The sequence below is a fragment of the Homalodisca vitripennis genome, chromosome 6, assembly GCF_021130785.1.
Source record: "Homalodisca vitripennis isolate AUS2020 chromosome 6, UT_GWSS_2.1, whole genome shotgun sequence".
NCBI classification, from domain to species: Eukaryota; Metazoa; Arthropoda; class Insecta; order Hemiptera; family Cicadellidae; genus Homalodisca; species Homalodisca vitripennis.
In genome coordinates, this window is record NC_060212.1 from 155,494,614 (window position 1) to 155,516,147 (window position 21,534).

Sequence of the window (21,534 nt, forward strand, 5' to 3'; positions counted from 1 at the left end):
CGACAATATTTGGGCGATGTCAACCGGTGCATTACACAAATGGCTAGATTCTATTTAGCGGTCAAAACATTGCCTCTGCCTGGTGAAATATAATTAAATGACTCGGCGCGAACGGGAACTATCAGAAGTGTTTTTGCAAATGTAACGGCGGTTAATTAATAGCTCTATGATGGCCTCTATTATCCGTGTGTCGCGCCGACCGCTCTCTATTTAATTTCACTCTGTTTTTGTTTTGTTTGCAAACCCTTTCCGTGATAGGTGACAAAACGATTGTTAATGCACGGCTTTCAACGTGACTGCTTCGTTTCCAGAGCGGTGTTTTTACTGTTTAACTGCGACCTCCCTGTTCTTGAGTTCAGTTGTCACACAGATCAAAACCTCGGTGGTTCGCAACTCTATTTTAAATTTTATGACTCTTGCTTCTCTGGCCACGGAGCCACTACTTGTGAGTGGCCACGACTATGAAATGTCGGAGTAGAAATGTGGACCTTTTTGTGATTGAACCCATTCTATCAGTACCCCCTCCTCCTCCCACGTCCCAAGGAGCTGTTAACGATAAGGTCGAGCAGAAAGTGGTAAAAAATATATATAAATATATACTCTTTAATTAAAAAATAAAACAATTTTCTCGAGGAAGAGAAACCTCTGAAAATTCCTTTCAATCTACGTATTTTACACATCGCTAGGAGTTTACACATCATAAATATCAGTATAACAATATAGCTTACAAAATTAAAATTAGGGCCTTCGTAGAATTCATTTTCTGTCTCTTTGTCCGTTCGCATAGACACATTTGTTAGAAAGATACTAGAGACTTAAAACTTGGTAAATAGGTCCAGTTAAAGCTAAAAAAGTTATATTGGTTTTATAGATAACCGTGATGGCAGCCAAATAATAACAGAATTGATAAATTTGTTAACAAACTGAGCACAATTATATCAAATTTTGTATATGACATTAACACATGAAATTAAATTACTCTGTTAGATTGGTGTTAAAGACTATGTTACGTTCTGTCGCACCCTTCGATGCTCAATTGTGTCGTTTTAATAGGTTTATAAATAATGAAATTTTGATAATAAACAATAGCTGCTAGTAATAACAACGGAAAAGTAATTTTCGAAGACATACATATATTTTCCGTGCGCTATGTGTCTACTAAACTCCTCTGCCTCCGAAATGTCATCTACATAGATATTATGTCAAGCTGAATTTGTAATTGCTTTGTAACGATTAGGAAATACGGCACTATTTAGAATAGGCTGGAAACTAAAGGGTTACAAAATGTGTAATTTTTTAAATATTAATAATATTTAATAGTATACGTCTCTTAGTTAAAGCAAAGGAAATACTAGAACTATGAACAAACCATATATATATATATATATATATATATATATATATATATATATATATATATTATATATATATCAATATGTATTCTCTTCATGTGAAAATAAAAAACCAAATATTGGTAAACTCTTTTTATGAATTTTCGTATGTCAGCATACTTCTTTAGATAACAAAAAGTGTATAAATATTTACAAAATCAAATAATTAAACTAACTAAATAGAAACAAGAAAAAGAACTTAAATAGAATAATAAAACAGGGGAAAATACCTCACAGCTGATGTTTCATTCATAAGCACCAAAGAGTAAAAAATTTTGAAATTAACGAATGTTCAAACCTAAAGGAAAATTTTGACCTTAGAACAAGTTGGTGAGCAGTTTCGCTCCTTCTTAAATTACACCTATTTAAATTTTCGTTGGCATGCAATGGAACATTATTGATGCCTTTTAGTTTGTAACAGTTTTCAATTTTGTCCTGATTATGTTCCCTGGAATGTACAGCGAGGGGCTTGTCATCTCCATGAACAATACTGTAACGGTGACCTGTCATTCTCATACGGAGAGGGTTAGAGGTTTGGCCAATATATTGTTTATTACAAAAATTACAATTTAGCTGATATATTATATTACTTGAATTACAATCAATTGTTCCTTTAATTGGATACGTTTTTATTGGTTATGTTACTACTAAAATTTTGACTGTGAGGACATAATTTTGCACGTACCGCAACGTGGTTTTTGACAGTGTTTACAACCGTTAAAAATTTTCTCTCGATTTTTGTGTTTAAGATTGGTTTGGTGGACTAGCATATTTTTAAGATTTGACGGCCTTCTAAAGATGACCCTAGGTGGTTTTGAAAAATATATCTTTAGTTTCCGATGAATGACTGTAGAATATTGGAAAGCAGTTTTAATTATAGGGTTTTATTTTGTTAAGTCCGGGGTAGAATTTGGTAATAAATTTAGGTTCATTTACAGGAAAAGATTTGTTGTAATTAAAATTTTTTGTCCTATTAATTTGATTTTTCACAAGTTTTGTCGGGATAATTTAAATTTTTGAATGGGTTTGTTAATTTGTTAATATAATTTGTGAAATCCAGACTCTTTGCTACATAAATTCTTTGCTTGAATGGCTAAACTTTTTGGGAATACTTTTTTTTACATGTGTAGGATGGCAACTAGTATAATTTAAGTAATTCATATGGTTGGTATCCTTTTACGTGAATTTTTGTTTTTAAGAAAGCCTTCTTCTAAAAACACATCAACATCTAGGAAGGTAATGATTGTGTGGGAATATTTCCAAGTGAAATTTAATGTTGAAAATTTGTTTAGGGAATATAGAAAATCTTTAAGGAGATCTTCACCATGTTGCCATATCAGGAAAAATATCATCTATGTAACGATACCAGATCAGAGGAAGTTTATTTTGAGTATTTAAGAAATTTTGTTCAAAGAAGCCCATAAAAAGATTTGCATAAGAGGGTGCCATTCGTGTTCCCATGGCTGTACCTTTGTAAATAGAAATCATCTTTGAATTTAAAACAGTTCATTGTTAGGATAAACTCTATTAGTGTTAAAAGGAAAGAAGTAGAGAGCTTTGAGTGTGCTGATCTGGTATCAAGGAAATGTTTAGTTGCGTTTATGCCCTCATCATGTGGGATGTTGGTGTATAGTGATGTGACATCAATTGTGGCTAGGATTAAATTCTTTGGTAAAGGTTGGGTAATTTGGGAGAGTTTAACAATAAAATCATTAGTATTTTTAACATAAGATGGAAGTAGTTTTTTACAAAAGGCTGCAGTTGGTCGTCAATGTAACCTGATATTCTTTCAGTCGGGCTCCCATAACTGGCAACAATTGGACGTCCTGGTGGTGGTCTGACATTCTTATGAATTTTCGGAAGTGTATATAAAATATTGGAGTTCTGGGGAATTTTTGGTGTTAGTATGCTTATAATTTTTCTAACACCAAACAACCGTAACAACCAGAAAATGAAACACATATTGTGTGACATCACATGGCACGTCTTGTGTGTTTTGTATTCCGTAGTAGGGTCCTTTTAAATGTTATCAAACTTATTATTCCATTGTTGTTAAATGTTAAACAAACAAAAAATCTGTAAATCATCATATTTTTTACAAATTTTCACTTGTAGTACATTACGTATAATTAGCTGGTTATAGATGCAATGTTGCGTGTGTACTAGTATAATCTTTATATCTCAGCAAATGTTGGAATTGAGCTAAAATTCAACTTCAAATACTGCCTTGTTTAAACGGGACTGTCCATCGAGGACTTCAAAGGATATCGAGTACAACAGTCACTAGTTTATTTGCAAATAAGAGCGCAATTTGTGGAATATAATATTTCTGAGACCGTGTGCGGCAGGGACGGCTGGCGGCGGACAGCGCGGCGCGGTATGTTGACAGGCAGTCCCGAGCGTTCTGTTTTGTTGGTGTAAGCAATCCGGTAAAAACGGGCAAAAGTTATTACCGGTACATCAGTGGAAAAGCGAAAAACACGGCGTCAATAAACCTGGAGCGAGCCGGTCTGTCAATTCGGCAAAAAATCTACTGACGTCGAATATTTACACGTTTGAATTCGTCATCCTCAAAAAGAATTTGCAGATTTCAGTTTACAAAATGCCGCTGACTCCACCGCCGAAAGAATAGACCGGACCAACACTGGCAGCTTTGTTTGCACCCCGACTGTGTACAGCCGACTCTTAGTATTTATTTTTAATCCCGAGCACCGCACAAAGTGATTCGCGTCCATTTAATTTAAAACACTAGAATAATCTCCTTCGGTGCAGGAGCCGTCCGGAATTCCAAATAAATACATTTTTCCGATGGACAAACAATCGCCGGGTCATAAAGGGTGATCTTCCCCTCGCCGTGCCGTGGGCCGGTTCATTATATTGACTCAATTAGAACAGAGGAATGCTTTCAATCTAACGAGATGGCCGCCGTAAAAAACACAAACACATTACACACTTTAATAAACACACGACGGCGGCGACGGGATCCTCTCCGTTATTATTATTCCATCGCAAATGAACACTTGAGTTCGCGTCCGCGATGGCCGCGACAAACAATCCTGTTTGCTTTCAATTACATTTTAATCACTCAGGGTTGGAACAAATTGATTTTCTTTTTCCGACGGACCGGACAAGGCGACTAATGACCGCTCCAGAATCAATATTGACGTCAGGGAATCAATAGTCCACAATCCGTCGGGTGTCGGTGTTGACTCGGTACCCGTGGTGCCGTACCGATCGGTCCACACAGTGGAGTGTCCGCGGCCATCGGACCGATCGAGCGATGATGATAATATGAGACTAGTCCCATGAGGGTTCTTAATGAGATCGTGATCACATGTAAAGTAATTGTAACTTTTTTGGCAGAGCTATAACTTGAAACCTGCAATAGTTTACTACTCTTCTGTCTTCTTTGTCAAACGTTTTCATGGCGGTTCTTTCTTCTTGAACAGACGTGAGATTAATCATACAACAATGGTCGATAAAGTACACAACTAACAGAACATATTTCGTTCGTGCCCTTTATATACTAGTATCATTGAAAGGAACGTATAATTAATTCGTGGGTCATAGGCGGAAGTGACAAATAGTATCATCAACAACAATCGAGTATCATCAAAGTGAATCCCGGGTTAACAGTCCTAATCATGAGCAATCACGACACACATTGTTCGTATATCGCAGTTAAGAACTTTAGATCAAAGGCGAACGATAAAATCCAAAATAACCAAATTCAACTTATCTTAGCCTTTTGCTGGAGTTTACAATTACTCATATCCGCATCAATTTCCAGCCATACCCTGTTTTTGTGGTTATTTCAGACTGGGATTTAAAATTAACAATAGGCTCAACCACACTAATTAGCTAACTATACTGGTTTTCCAAAATGGATCGAACCGATAGGAAAAATATATAAACAGCTTAAATATTATTTCTAAGCTAAAATCTCGGAAATAAACCACAAAGAAAAAGTACGACCGAACTTACATAATAGCCTAAATGTCTAGCAGATGAAATAAAACTATATTTCCTGGGCCAAAAGTGCGGTTGATCAACTAAACGGTCGAGTTGAGAGCAAACCTCAATTACTCAATTAGTTAGTAAATGTGCCCACCGTAAACTAATCAGAAGAACGTCAGCGTAAACAAGTGAAGGAGAGCCCCAACAGACACAAATTATAAGTATGACACAACGGTGGAGCGCGGTGTCACAACTACAAGTGGACTACCTGATCAATCAAGCGGTCGGGTAGCAAACAGACCTGAATTACCCGGGTAGTGGATGTGCCTAATGCAAACTAATCAGAAGAACGTCAGCAGCCGGGTAAACAAGTGAAGGGGTGCCCCAACAGACACCAATTATAAGTATGACACAACGGTGGTGCGCGGTGTCACAACTACAAGTGGACTACCTGATCAATCAAGCGGTCGGTTAGCAAACAGACCTGAATTACCCGGGTAGTGGATGTGCCTAATGCAAACTAATCAGAAGAACGTCAGCAGCCGGGTAAACAAGTGAAGGGGTGCCCCAACAGACACCAATTATAAGTATGACACAACGGTGGTGCGCGGTGTCACAACTACAAGTGGACTACCTGATCAATCAAGCGGTCGGTTAGCAAGCAAACCTGAATTACCCGGGTAGTGGATGTGCCTAATGCAAACTAATCAGAAGAACGTCAGCAGCCGGGTAAACAAGTGAAGGGGTGCCCCAACAGACACCAATTATAAGTATGACACAACGGTGGTGCGCGGTGTCACAACTACAAGTGGACTACCTGATCAATCAAGCGGTCGGTTAGCAAACAGACCTGAATTACCCGGGTAGTGGATGTGCCTAATGCAAACTAATCAGAAGAACGTCAGCAGCCGGGTAAACAAGTGAAGGGGTGCCCCAACAGACACCAATTATAAGTATGACACAACGGTGGTGCGCGGTGTCACAACTACAAGTGGACTACCTGATCAATCAAGCGGTCGGTTAGCAAGCAAACCTGAATTACCCGGGTAGTGGATGTGCCTAATGCAAACTAATCAGAAGAACGTCAGCAGCCGGGTAAACAGGTGAAGGGGTGCCCCAACAGACACCAATTATAAGTATGACACAACGGTGGTGCGCGGTGTCACAACTACAAGTGGACTACCTGATCAATCAAGCGGTCGGTTAGCAAACAACCTGAATTACCCGGGTAGTGGATGTGCCTAATGCAAACTAATCAGAAGAACGTCAGCAGCCGGGTAAACAAGTGAAGGGGTGCCCCAACAGACACCAATTATAAGTATGACACAACGGTGGTGCGCGGTGTCATAGTGTGTTGTGTGCATGTATGACGGATACAGCAATTACGGTAAGTACAGATACAGACAGTATGGCGTCGTACAATTAACAAGGAGTCTGCCCGAGCCGTTCCGAGTTGGAAATGCAAATGTTTCATTAGACTAATCGAAAACATTAGGCGAAATGAACAGTTAGGAATCTCCATTAGTGATTAGTTGTCGACAGGATTACTCCCTCTCGCTCTATCTCTCTCTTTCGCTCGCTGGCTCACTCCACTTTACTTCCTGATTATTCTTTTTAATTAAAACTAACTTGGCTTTCTAATTTCGTTTCCAAATACCTGGCAGCGTTTTCATCTTTTTATTGGGTTAAACTACTCAACTACGAATGGCACTCTATTGTGCATCGTGGACGATATTGCTGCTCTCAGATTAAAGTGAGTCCTACTTAATAACGGGGACCGTTGTAACTGTCATCGTCCCAGCGGTTTGACCTAGGATAGGATATGCCACAGTCCTAACATATTACGGACAGCACTCTATTGTATATCGTGGACGAAATTGCTCTCAGGTTAAGGTGCTCCTAGTCGATAACGGGACCGTTGTAACTGTCATCGTCCCAGCAGTTTGACCTAGGATAGGATATGCCACAGTCCTAACATATTACGGACAGCACTCTGTTGTATATCGTGGAAGAAATTGCTCTCAGGTTAAGGTGCTTCTAGTCGATAACGGGTCCGTTGTAACTGTCATCGTCCCAGCGTTTTGGCCTAGGATAGGATAGGCCACAGTCCTAACATATTACGGACAGCACTCTACTGTATATCGTGGACGAAATTGCTCTCAGGTTAAGGTGCTCCTAGTCGATAACGGGGACCGTTGTAACTGCGCTCGTTCCGGGATGGGATAGGCCACAGCCCTAACATAGTACGGCTGGCTTCTACGACGAATGATATAAACCTAACAATTCTCTTTATCAAATTCGTTTAAACCCTAGAATAAATTAAACATCCACCGTATAGTATGTTAGAATTTACATAGTTTCTCTTGTTCTAGGCATCGCTCTACGGTAAATTACGCAGACCGTCAAATATCGTGCAACAACCTAATGAAATTACTAAAATTAATTAACAAAATTTTCTTTCTAATTAGCTTTCGTCGACGTAACAGAGGAAGAAGTTAGCTACTTATAATTATGTGGATATTTAATATTGATTGGACATTGGAGAGAGTAAAATTAATAATTATCCAAACATGCCTTCACTTTTAGTACCCAGTATTTAATCTTATAAAAACATTTCTGTAATAAGTTGTATTTTTTAATTTTTCTAAACTTTATTTTACTTTCCATGAAAGGTTTATGATACATTACTCCTCAGCCATAATAAACGTTGAAGGAACATCGGTGTTCAAAACTGTAATGGTTCTATACAGTTAGTTGTATAGGACAACGAAACTTCGTGTTCGAAGGCAGTTTAGGATAAAAACGCGTTCAAAATGAGCTAAATTTCATTATTTAACTGTAGAAGGTAATGGGTATTTATCGTACTTGAACAATGCTGTTAAGACTCGATAGGTGTGAGTTCGTTCTATTACATCATACATTTCGTAACTGAGGCGTATTGGTCTAAAACAATGAATCTGACTAGAGCAAGTTTAACACCCTAGGACTAGTAACAGTTCCGATGTTTATATAAGAAATGCAATACTCTTTCGCCCAGTGCGGGACAAACAAACCGATCCCGCAATGTTTTAGAGCACACAAACAGAGGAGGCGAGCAATTAATCAGGAAGAGAGTCAGAAGAGGGAAAGAGAGCATGCTGATAGTATTGATCATCGGTAATGGTCTAGTAATAGTGGTCTGTCATTCACTTAATGGACGAGTATTTTTGTTAGCGTCTGAGAGCGCACTAATGGACACACTTAGCGGCCCCCCACTAATCAATTTGTGTTTTATTGGCGCAGACATCCATTTGATAATTGCGCTAGATAAGGCCAACAGCCGATTACATGCGGCTAATACACGCCACCTCATTTGCTAATGTTTTATTTGATTTGGACACTTCACACTTGAGCGCGCTGCAGGCGCAGCGCACGGTGTTGACGCGCTGAGTGTCGTTGATCGTATCGTCCTGACTCGGTTGTTCACAGCCACTCAGGCGATTTCACTGGTTTGTGTTGACAGGCCGAACCTTGAGCAAGATTAGTGGAAAGAGTACTGCACAGCCGAGCAACTAAAAAGCTACAAATTCAAGACTTATTTAATTAATTTTGTGTAGATTTAGAAAATTAATAGAAAACATTCTGAGGTCGCTGAAAAAACACCCAATGGAGTAATTAATGAGTTGACATCTTGCCTAAAATCTTGAACATTCTATCTACTTGCAACCATGAATTTGATGTGACTGTATCGGATAGCAACGCTGTCAAAAACATAAACAGATTTTCCTATGGTTCATATTTCAACATTTGCCGTAAATGTTTAAAATGAATTAGAAAAGTTAATACAGACTAGCATTGATCTATGTAACACTTTTCATGTGTACTACAACGATTTCTTATTTCCAGATATATTTTGAAAATATAACAACAGATATAGAAGATTAATTTCCAATGGCAACAATGCCACATTTATATTATATTCTGAATTTATGGAATACACCAAGGATCAGTATTAGGACTAGTTTTATTTTCAGAAACATTGTTAGTAAACAACTTACAAAATCCATTGTTTACTTTCAATGTACACGGTTATGTTAACGAAAAATAGTAGTACGGTCGATCCAGACGTCACAAAACACGGCTCTGGGCCATAAATAACCGCACAACGAGCTCCTGAAGACGGCGGGCCGGTCGGGCACGAAACGTCGCAATTAATTCACACTACATATATAAGACCGGAGGAAGGAACTGGGCAATTACCGGGCCAGCGGTCTCGCTCGTCTCCACGTCGTTATTAAGCTATATTTTTAATCAAGAGCTTTTTGAATAATTTATCGGCCCGGCTCAGCACGTCAAATTAGTTAAGTAACCCATTAGTCGATGTGGAGAGAGATAGCGGAGCTTTTAACAGCCGCTTTATAATACATTATACATAACGCTCCAGTCTAATGATTAATTACAACATGTGTGATCTTACCGCCAGTCTCTACATGTACTTAGACCTTCATTAGCCGCTCAAAGGCTCCTCTACATCGGGTATCGACTCTTCATGTTTTAAACAGTTTTAATAACTGCGGTTGTTCTCTGTTAATAGCTATTACTTCAAAGAAAACTTTAATGTTATAGAAATTAATATGAATGTTGAAAAACGTATGCAAATATTAAAATAATTTGTGACCCATTTTTACGCCATATTCATTTGAAATTATATTGATCTTTTCAGACTAAGAGACTTATTCCAATGTTTTGTCCTCTCCCCAACTGAATATGAACCTTGTAAAAGAAATCTTTAGTGAGAAACCAAAAGTAAAATGTCTAATAATATGGGGAGAGCCCATGCCCACACGGTCTAAGACGTCAGACTTTGAATCTGAGTTAGAGATGGTGGAGATTCGAATCCTGTATAAGACCATAGCAGTACTGTCGATAAGTATGATCAGTAGGTCAGATAGGCCTGTAGTCCATGAGGGCGGGCAGTATAAAACTAAAAAGGGCATCTATCTACCACTCTTGTTATTATAAAAGTAAATATGAAACTATAAGCAGAAAATCAACATACGAGATTGAAACTCGTAGCTTGAAAAATCTGATTTATTACAGAATCTGACACACACAAACAAACACACACACACACACACACACACACACACGCGCGCGCGCGCGTTTTAAATCCAAGGCGCTTTTACAACACACCTTATGTACCCATCTCGTTATGACGAAGGATGGAACAAATTTGAGTAAGAAATCCCTAGTATCAAATTTGAGTAAGAAATCCCTAGTATCAAATTTGAGTAAGAAATCCCTAGTATCTAGTATCAAATTTGAGTAAGAAATCCCTAGTATCAAATTTGAGTAAGAAATCCCTAGTATCAAATTTGAGTAAGAAATCCCTAGTATCAAATGCCAGCCATGAAGAGCTAGCTAGTCGTCTGGTGAAACTATTTTTGCTGTCACATATGGACAAGATCTTCTATGATTGTTCAGAAAAGCCCACGAATAGTCATGTTGGACTTTATGTTATTGTTTAAACAGCACATGTGGTTTTAAATTAATTCCGTCAACATATTTTTAAAACCTAGCGGTTAACATTTCAGATAGCTTATATGACGATAGTATTGCAATATAAATTACGACAAGTCCTTATAATTTTATTACTAATTAAATAAACAAGATTTGGAAAAATTACTCAACTAACAGAAATACGCTTCACTGATGTAATAGGAAATTGTATTTTCACAAATATCCGTAAAATAGATTGGTATAAATAATATTTCCACTAAAGCATACATTATTGATACAACCGTTATAAAAATTTATTGTACTTAAATGAGTCTCTAATGTATTGTGGCCTTAAATCGCCTTCTGAATTTGTTAAAGCCTCTTTACTCTCTATTAGCGCTATTTTCCGTCAGAATATAATGAAAGTGTGGTGATACCACTGTATTTGTATCCCAGCTTAAACCAATATCTATATTGTATGTTACTCTACATATCTTTAACAGTGGCAATGGTTGAAACTGAGCAACAGAGTATATTGACGTAAAAGAAACACAATTCATTCAGAATTTAGAGGGATTCAGTAGCAAATCCCAATACAAATAATTACTACCGATGGAGTTTATATTGTAAGGATAAATCTAAATACCACTCACACTTGAATTCACTTAGTTATTTCGCTCCAGGAGTCATCATGTTTTTCCTTAAATTCTCGTTAAGTTTACATAATTTCCAATGCTTTTTCATGCCATTCTTATAAGAAATTAATGACTCTCTACGTGGAAAGCTTTCAAAAAGAGCTATTGTACGACAAAAATGTTGTTTGGACCCGATAATATTTATTTAGTACTACGCTTATTTTTCAAAGGCGTTTTCTTTTCCTTCACTTTAACTCATGATATCTCACCATAGCTCTCCACCCAGATTGATTAAGCAATAATAAGAATAAATTTAGAGCTTTAGGACGTTATATGTTGGTCAAAAGTGGTGTAATGATCTTTTTTTTTAACCTTTTAATCGGCTATTTCTATTATTTTCTTGGTTGAAAAACCGGTAGTCTTGTATTAATTGAACAGTTACTAAATAAACTTAGACTTCAATTCGACAAACATATAAAATTTGGTATTTCCATACATTATTGGTATTCCTAAACTAAAGGTTTTGCTGAGATACATAACATTGATTCCGATTGACGAAAAGTTAATGGCAGTTATGATCTTAATCTATCAATTATTCATTAGGACTATTAAGCAATACACCAAATAAAATCATATCATCAAGTTTCACAAGGCTTAATAAATTCGTAATGTCAAGGAAACCGCTAGGATTGAGGTTACTTCGTCTGTGCACGAAGTTTTACTTAAAGTGTGCGTTCTAGTGTCAAAGCAAAAATATTCCTCGCTTTGTTGGGAAGGATTTTATCGCAGAGAGGACGTCTTAGTGCCGTTGCCTCAAAATAGAACTCAAACGAGCAGAAAAGAGTCTCGTACACTTTCTAAAAAGTGAACAGACACTTAACATTTACAGAGAATGTGTAAAGACAAAAATCAATTGAATGTTAACTGGTTTGAACACTAAGATACATTATGATACATTAAGATGAAGAAGGGGTTTTATTTGTAGGTATTCGTATAGTTTATTTTTATTAATACTACTTAAATTTATATCAGCATATTTTTACAAAGGAAACCGTAAGGTATGTTATAATTATATCATTTGAATTTACAAAACATGTGTGTGATCTTTAAATAACTTAAGAATATTATGTACATGAAAACTGTTACAAATCTTAAGAGCGTTAAATTTAGAAAATTACACACGTTTGTCAGACGTTGCCAACGTAAGAGGTGTGGGGGCTACTTGCCCACAAGCACACATCTTAAGAGGAAGCCAACATGCATGATGTACATCTCCATGCATGATTTAGCCGCTGACCAGTGTAATTAACCCTGAGACCGGCTCAACCCTTAATTAATGCCCCTCTTGTTCCCCTCGCCTTTTAGCCTCCCCCTCCCCGTCCTGTGGTTACATTAACTTTGGTCGCATTAAAAGCCCTTACTTAAAAGCCTTCATTGCCCCGCTCCCCCTCCCCCCCACCGCCCGCGGCCATATGCAATCAAGACTGTTGATGCAGAATTCATGCTCCTCATCACAACTTAATGATATAATGGGTTCCCATCATTGTTGCCCGCATCGACCGTCTCCAAGCCGCTTGCCGTTGCACAAAACGTTCGCGCAAAAACATCGGTTTTCTATTCACCTCCTAAGCTAACAAGAATGTAAGAAAAGGTGTACATAAAAACGTAAAATATGAGTATCATCTTGATGTTTTTTTATGAATAATCCCTAAGCAGTTAAAAAATATGATAACAAAAATTAAGTATTTGACAAATATACAATTTTGTTTTTTACGATAATAAAATAATTTATAAAAGAAGAATCTAGACTTAGTGTATTTATACGAAAAAGGAGTACAGAACAGTAAACACATCCCAGAATGCTAATCCATTTATAATATTTGGTCAATTAAAAAAGCCATGAAATGTCACTCAATGATTTTTTTAGTGATTGCATATGCACCAGCACTAGCTACAGTAAACATAATTAGTATGTCCCGTGAATGCATAGGAGACCTCTACGATAAGTCTAATGTATCGAGACGGTTTACTGAACACAGATGTATTCTGGTACATTTCTTTCTCTTTTACATATCGTTTTCATCTGATAGCCATTCTACTGAGCGCAGTCGGATATTGGAACCGCTGACGTGAAATCTTCACTCGGTAATCTACCGGTGTCTAAATAATTTCCGCCGTCGCATATTAAACAGGGTTCATTAACAGATGGCGTCCTCCAGTCGCCTGACACATAATTAATTCTTGCCGGCCATCGCGGACATAAAAGCGGCGATCGGTGGGCTTGACACGTCTGTGCGGGGAGGGGGTGGCTCACGGACAAACAGGCACTGGCGCTGGTGATGGCACCCGACAATTATCGACATATATATCAATTAGTCCACTAATAGTGTGGTCAAAGGCCACTCACTACAAACACTGTTTGGCCCGGACATCAACTGACCCGATAGTTGGCTAATAACGTCATGTAAAGTCCACCTTTTACGCAAATGCTTTTCGTGATTAGATCCCGTTCCGGGGGACATTTTGACAGCCCTTTACCGAACAGGCAGAATTTCAATTCCAACACGCAGCTACCCCCTACTAAGCATCTACTAACATCCGATTATGTCGGTAAAACATACTCTGACAACACTCTGTGTTGCAAGCGACACCAACACATGAGTTCGAACTAACGCCTGTCCTTGTTGAAAGAGACTCATTTCGTGAAGCGAATGACATCAACTCGTGTTGGAACTGACATCATTAAGTGTCATGTACTGATAGAAATAATTCATCGAGTTCGTTTAGCTCTTCCTTGTTTATTTATTTTCTTCCTATTCCAATTTTTCCTTTCTGTATGTAATTTTCCCCAGCATTTTCTATATAATTTCCAAAAATCGTTGAAAAATGTGTATGAATTTCAAAAACTAAACACATGTTAACAATATGAACTTTGTTAGGAAAAAATATTGTTTTATAAGTTGCATGCCAAGTTTGAAACAAATTATGCATAACGTAATTACTAATACCCACTTTCTAAACCATACCTTTCGATTGTTTTTTAAATTTTTGCCAAAGACATACTGATCTAAATCATTCCACTTGTGCTGGAATTAGCTATTGTAGACTAAACCATACTATTAAATTTCATACAGCTTAAAGTCGCTGGGCTATAGCTGACAAAATAAGTTGCTCTTTTCAGTTTCTTTGAATAAGGCCATCACTGAAAGAAAACTTCCTACGGAACAAAGGAGAAGTTAATTCTCAGTGTTTGGATAGTGTTTGGTTATTAACGCCTAAAACGGGATAATGTTACAGTGAAGTCGTCCCAATTGAGTAAAAACTTAATTTATGAAATTCCACTCGACGTTCCGACAAGAAGCGACCTTCGAGAATGGAAGTTCCCGGGAAGACGCGCGGTAAATAAAAGTATCTGCCGAACATAACGGATGAAGACGACATCATCTTACTGCGATCCCATTTAATTTGCAAACCAAATAAGAGAAGGATGGATGGCGCCCGCGACTATAGCGCTGCACGGCGGCGCGGCGGACGAACAATGCTCCGGGTAATTTACAACCTTTAATTTATCCACACAAATTAAAACGACTCCCGACAATAAATTGTTGACCATCTCATTTAAGTTAATCGTTTTAAACTGAATTGACTCATAAGAAAGTTAATTAAATGAAATTGGCGGCCGTCTAAAAGGCAATTTCAGGGGAATTTTAGAGTTTATGTGAACGGGCCGGATCTTCTTATTCTAATTTACCGAAACGGTTGGCTGCCCTGCCATCAATCCGTTATGTTTCCCTAACTTCGTATCCTGCGATCCTTCTTCCGTGGGTACAATACGCCTATATTCACCTTACGTTACCATATGGTCCACTATCAATACCATTAAAAGTATTAAGAAATCGAACAAATTACTTTTCACTACTATTTTAATTTGATCTAAAACTAACATTGCTGTTTACTAAAATGTGGCTGGATAATTAATTAAATAATAGTTAGAAATCGATTATTTATAAACTAATATCAGAATATATTTTTATGTGTAGGCCTATATCATGATATGTGGCAAAATGATGATGATGATATACGAGCGTATGATTTTGAGAATGAGCTATAATCAAAGAATCCTCAAAGAAAATATTACGTGTTAAAGAATTTGAATTAAATTTCTTCCTAGTTTTGAAACGCACATTGTTATAAAATGGTTATGAATTAAGATTGTACAACTTGTCAGTTATGTTTAAATCTTATCTCAGCTTGACATGTTACATTAATAGGCTGACAGAAAAGCTTCATATGGTCTACAGGAGGAATTGAACTACAGACTCGAAATGTTGAATGATCCTGCACTTCTACAAAGGAAAGTGGAGCTCAACGGTGTAAAATATTCGTCAATTTGGCTGAGCGTTAGTAAAGTCTATTACTCAGGAGAATATCTCGATGTCGAATAAATAACCAATGGTTGAAGATTCATTTCTATATAGGCAACATCGAGTTCCATGATGGCACGTATTCCTTCAACTCAACCAAGCTATTTGTGAATACTATCTCTACCACAGTTAGTTTCTAGAATCTATAAAAACTACGGAAGTTATCGTGTTCATAATTATGTCCCTAGTTGTATACTAGTTAAAACTTTGTATGTCGGCTACCTTGATATAGTACGATAGATCAAAACACACGTAAGAACGAACACTTATGAAAATGGCCAGAGCATTCCAATATAACGTAATCTTTTTTGCGCCATAACGCACAATAAATAATTCTTTATCCAAACTTTGAATGGCCAGCGTCTTGAAACCTTACGAGATAACAAAAAAAGTACAAAAATAAAATTGTATTTTGTAAATCTACTATATTTTTAAAATGTAACGTTTTGAGCCTATGCTGAGGATTAGTTGAGTTTAAAGTTTTTGAATGAATGCGAATCAACGCCCACTTGAAACTTTTTATTGCTTAGGATTGACTAGTGAACTCATCTAAGCGATGTAAAAGTACTGCCTTTGTACAAAGTGTTGTCTATATATTTTAAACATCATGTTAATTATCGTGTTTACAAGCTCGTGTTATATTGCACAGACCCATATATGAATATAAATGTTCGTATTGTGGTGGTTTCGAATACTGGTGGTCATGATCGGAAAAAAGAAAAAGAAAAAACATTTCCCGGAAATTACGTCATGAGGGCGATCGCAATAGGCAGATTTCTAGGAAATCCACATAAAACGATTGTACAATCGAACTTAACCACTAACTTATATTACGATGGGCCCGAGTTGTCTGTGGCTACATCAGAAGCTTTCCTGTATATGTATTGGTAGGACTAATAATTACCGTGATACTGGGTCAACTCTGGCATCAAGACAGAGAGAAAAAGTGCACCACTGCGGCACATTCTGTGGTCGTGATGTAACTCAAAGTTCTGTGGTCGTGATGTAACTCAAAGTACTGCGGCCGTGATGTAACTCAAAGTACTGCGGCCGTGGTGCCAATTAAATTTGGCTACCTCATTAACACTTATTTGCACGTCTCTTCCACCTCGTTTATGTAGCATATTTATATGTTCTATTATTATTCATACTTATTGTCCCATTATTTCCCTTTGTCGCTCCTCTCATCGGTATCTGCACCTAGAGAATGCCACGACGCAAGTAAATTGACAGTTCTGTGGTCGTGATGTAACTCAAAGTTCTGTGGTCGTGATGTAACTCACAGTTCTTTGGTCGTGATGTACTCAAAGTTCTGTGGTCGTGATGTAACTCACTAACTGTGGTCGTGATGTAACTCAAAGTTCTGTGGTCGTGATGTAAAAAAGTGCACCACTGCGGCCGTGGTCGTAACTCAAACTCAAAGTTTCCGTGGTCGTGATGTAACTCACAGTTCTGTGGTCGTGATGTAACTCAAAGTACTGCGGCCGTGATGTAACTCACAGTTCTGTGGTCGTGATGTAACTCAAATTTGGCTACCTCATGTAACTCACACTGTGGTTTGTAACTCAAAGTTCTGTGGTCGTGATTACTGCGTGGTGTACTGCGGCCGTGTTGTAACTTATAGTATGCCAATTAAATTTGGCTACCTCATTAACACTTATTTGCACGTCTCTTCCACCTCGTTTATGTAGCATATTTATATGTTCTATTATTATTCATACTTATTGTCCCATTATTTCCCTTTGTCGCTCCTCTCATCGGTATCTGCACCTAGAGAATGCCACGACGCAAGTAAATTGTACTAGTCCGCCGATCTTAGGGACGTATTTTCTCATACAGGTTTTATTCATACAACATTTAGTTTTCTTAAAAAATGTTATTAAAACGTCGTTTTCTTAAACTATATTAAAATAAATAGAATTCCCTTAAGCCTTAATCATAAAAATATTTTTCTCCCTGGAGCTATTATGTACATACTGTACACGTTTTATCTTCAGCCGTTTTTATTTGTTCTTGATATCACGATTCAGTACGTTTCCTACTTCAAGTGCTGTAATTCTTCAGGGAGCGGTCAAAAAAGCTCGCTTCTACTTTTTTTGTCACTAGGAAACTTGTGTTCTAGGGCTATGAGTTTAAAATAAAAACATATTTCCCAACTAAACATTTATTGCACCCCGTTAAATATTTGATAGCTTCAACTACAACCTTAAAAGTGAGAGAGACACACCGTATCTAAGTGATCCAGAATCAGATTCATTACGAAATTGCAAAAAAAAACAGATAGATTTTTTAACCAATAAAAAATGAAACCACAACGACATTAGTTTGAGTGACAAAGCACTGGCATTATTTGAGACTTACAAATAATATGGATTAGTATAGTTTTTAGTTCTCCATGGTTATTAGTTAAAATAAATTAGGTGTGTTTATGCGTCCACAATATTTTCATGGCTTCGAACCCTAAATTTGGCTAAGAAATTCACACCTGATTCCCTGAAGGTTTCATCAGTCCTAAAGACTCAATAACACATTCCACGCAGAGTAATATAGTCCCTACATATTAACGGACCACGCAAAGACATTAGTTCACTTCACGGGTTGTTATTTTAATAAGGAAAGCGAAATAACTTGAGCGCGGCCGAGCACATATCCCTAACAACGCGCATAAAGAACGACCGGATGTGTCGATGATTTGGGTGAGTTAAGTGGAGGCCTACCGTGACATTAACCCCGTGATTGATGGCGTTTCTTTACCGTGAGTAACAAATTAACAAAAAACCGCCTTAGTTTTGCATCAAATTACGAATAAATTGGTCCGAGGAGCAGAGAAAACTCCACTTAGAAGCAAATTGCTATAAAATAATGATCATTAATGTGTACACTTTTATAAAGCTAATATTAAGATATTCCCTATTGTTCTGATCAATTAATAAACACTATATTGATAGGTTGCAGAATAGCGTGGGAGGGGGGGGCTCAACAATATTTGAGAAGTAAAAGATTAATAATAAGTTTTAATAATAGTAGTTTAATCTCAATTTCAACTCCACACACTGTCAACGGAGATGGAATGACTAAGACATACTTGAGATAAACTACCCTCAATTATTTGTATGGCAAATCTTCCTCGTCCTTTCTCCATACATTAATTAATTTTAATTTTAACTTCAACATGATGCACACGTGACCAACAAAATCGCAGGGCGATAACGAGAAAACCCTACCAATCGATACCAACCTTTTTATGTCGAACTAAGGAAAGAGGAAAATAGTGTTTAATCCAATAATAAAATAAAACCGGGCGCAGCACAACTCTAAAAATAGGTGATCCTGGTGAAATCCTCGGAACACACAAGTCCCGGCGCGGCGAGGACGATCGGGTTAAACGGAACCGGAGTGGATTTAAACGCGACGAATATTAAAACTGTTAACAATAAAGAAACAGAAGTTAATTGAAGCAAAACAAACAGTATTTGTAGAATTCGGGGAGGACTGTGGCCGCTGAGGGGGAGGGGGGCTAGGGGGAGGTGAGGGGTTAAAATAGAATTTGCTTAACCTTGTTTGCGAGGAGACCGACGTCCAATGCCTTATTAGTCTAATCCCGGCCGGGCTAATATTTACAGGCTGCAGTTAGCCTCTATTAACTCGAAAGCGTAGATTTAGGGTTTTTAATTCTGCCGGAGAAACATAAGCCCGGTGCATTTCTTTATTCATCGCTTATGAAGGGCAGGGTGAGGCGGGGCGGGGGATTAGTCTGTTTCATTAGTTTGAGTGGCCCCCTCCCCTCCCGACCCCTGACGGTGTGCCCCCCTCCCACGACCAGATACAGATTTCCGACTTGTACTACAAGGACGGTATCCTTCCCTTCCTACGCTCACCGTCGATAAATGAACTACGCCCGATATTAATCCTGGACCAGTATGTCCTTTTCTGGGAACACCTGAAGCCAATTTGGAAAAGACTTAAACGATTCAATTGAAATCACTTCTTAAACAGTTGTATTTTTTTATACTTTTACAAATGTTATATCCCATTTCATAAAATATTTTTGTAAACTTCTCAATTACCGTGCTGTGTTAATTGCAGTAATACATACCGTAATTCACTTGCACGCGCAATTTAATAATCTCGTTGTACAATGCAAATGTATAATAGTGCCTACATTTTAAAACGTAGAATCCTTTGTCCAGACGGAAGTTTAATATTTTAAACCAAATATTAAAAACTGTTCGTTATAGATACAGGTAAAAACACAAAAATCCACCACAGAATGTTTATTTTTTTTAGTCATGTACAATGTTTGCTTGGGTGAGAGCACAAAAAACTTCCCATTGGACTCAACATAAAATACACAAGGCAACCACAAGTAATTCACTGTAATATTGTCACCCAATTACTTGTAGCAATAGACGTTTCCCTCCACATGCTGAGCAAACTCGTCCGTTACTCCTGAATGAGAACTGGGCGGACTACAACTGAAGTGAGTGAGTTCACTGTAATATTGTCACCCAATTACTTGTAGCAATAGACGTTTCCCTCCACACGCTGAGCAAACTCGTCCGTTACTCCTGAATGAGAACTGGGCGGACTACAACTGAAGTGAGTGAGTTCACTGTAATATTGTCACCCAATTACTTGTAGCAATAGACGTTTCCCTCCACACGCAGAGCAAACTCGTCCGTTACTCCTGAATGAGAACTGGGCGGACTACAACTGAAGTGAGTGAGTTCACTGTAATATTGTCACCCAATTACTTGTAGCAATAGACGTTTCCCTCCACACGCTGAGCAAACTCGTCCGTTACTCCTGAATGAGAACTGGGCGGACTACAACTGAAGTGAGTGAGTTCACTGTAATATTGTCACCCAATTACTTGTAGCAATAGACGTTTCCCTCCACATGCTGAGCAAACTCGTCCGTTACTCCTGAATGAGAACTGGGCGGACTACAACTGAAGTGAGTGAGTTCACTGTAATATTGTCACCCAATTACTTGTAGCAATAGACGTTTCCCTCCACATGCTGAGCAAACTCGTCCGTTACTCCTGAATGAGAACTGGGCGGACTACAACTGAAGTGAGTGAGTTCACTGTAATATTGTCACCCAATTACTTGTAGCAATAGACGTTTCCCTCCACATGCTGAGCAAACTCGTCCGTTACTCCTGAATGAGAACTGGGCGGACTACAACTGAAGTGAGTGAGTTCACTGTAATATTGTCACCCAATTACTTGTAGCAATAGACGTTTCCCTCCACATGCTGAGCAAACTCGTCCGTTACTCCTGAATGAGAACTGGGCGGACTACAACTGAAGTGAGTGAGTTCACTGTAATATTGTCACCCAATTACTTGTAGCAATAGACGTTTCCCTCCACACGCTGAGCAAACTCGTCCGTTACTCCTGGGCGGACTACAACTGAAGTGAGTGAGTTGACATCGCATTAGTCTGTTTACAACGCCCGGCCGGCAGTTCTGGAAACTGGAAAGTGCCACAATAGCTTCTCAATAGCCGGCAGTAAGGAACCGCGGACCGGCTTGTTATATTTACGTAGTGAACACATCATTACGTCCGGGCGAGCTGTACAATAGCCTGGCTCACTCACAATACAGCCCGCTGTTCACGTATGGCTAGCGAGTCGGCCGTACTGT

General features: G+C 38.1%; 1 protein-coding gene across 6 annotated transcripts in view; it reads right to left on the reverse strand.

The window, feature by feature from the left end:
- The window catches only part of LOC124365038 (LIM domain transcription factor LMO4.1), a 388,133-nt gene that overhangs the window by 11,789 nt on the left and 354,810 nt on the right, over nt 1-21,534 (reverse strand). The window lies entirely within an intron of this gene.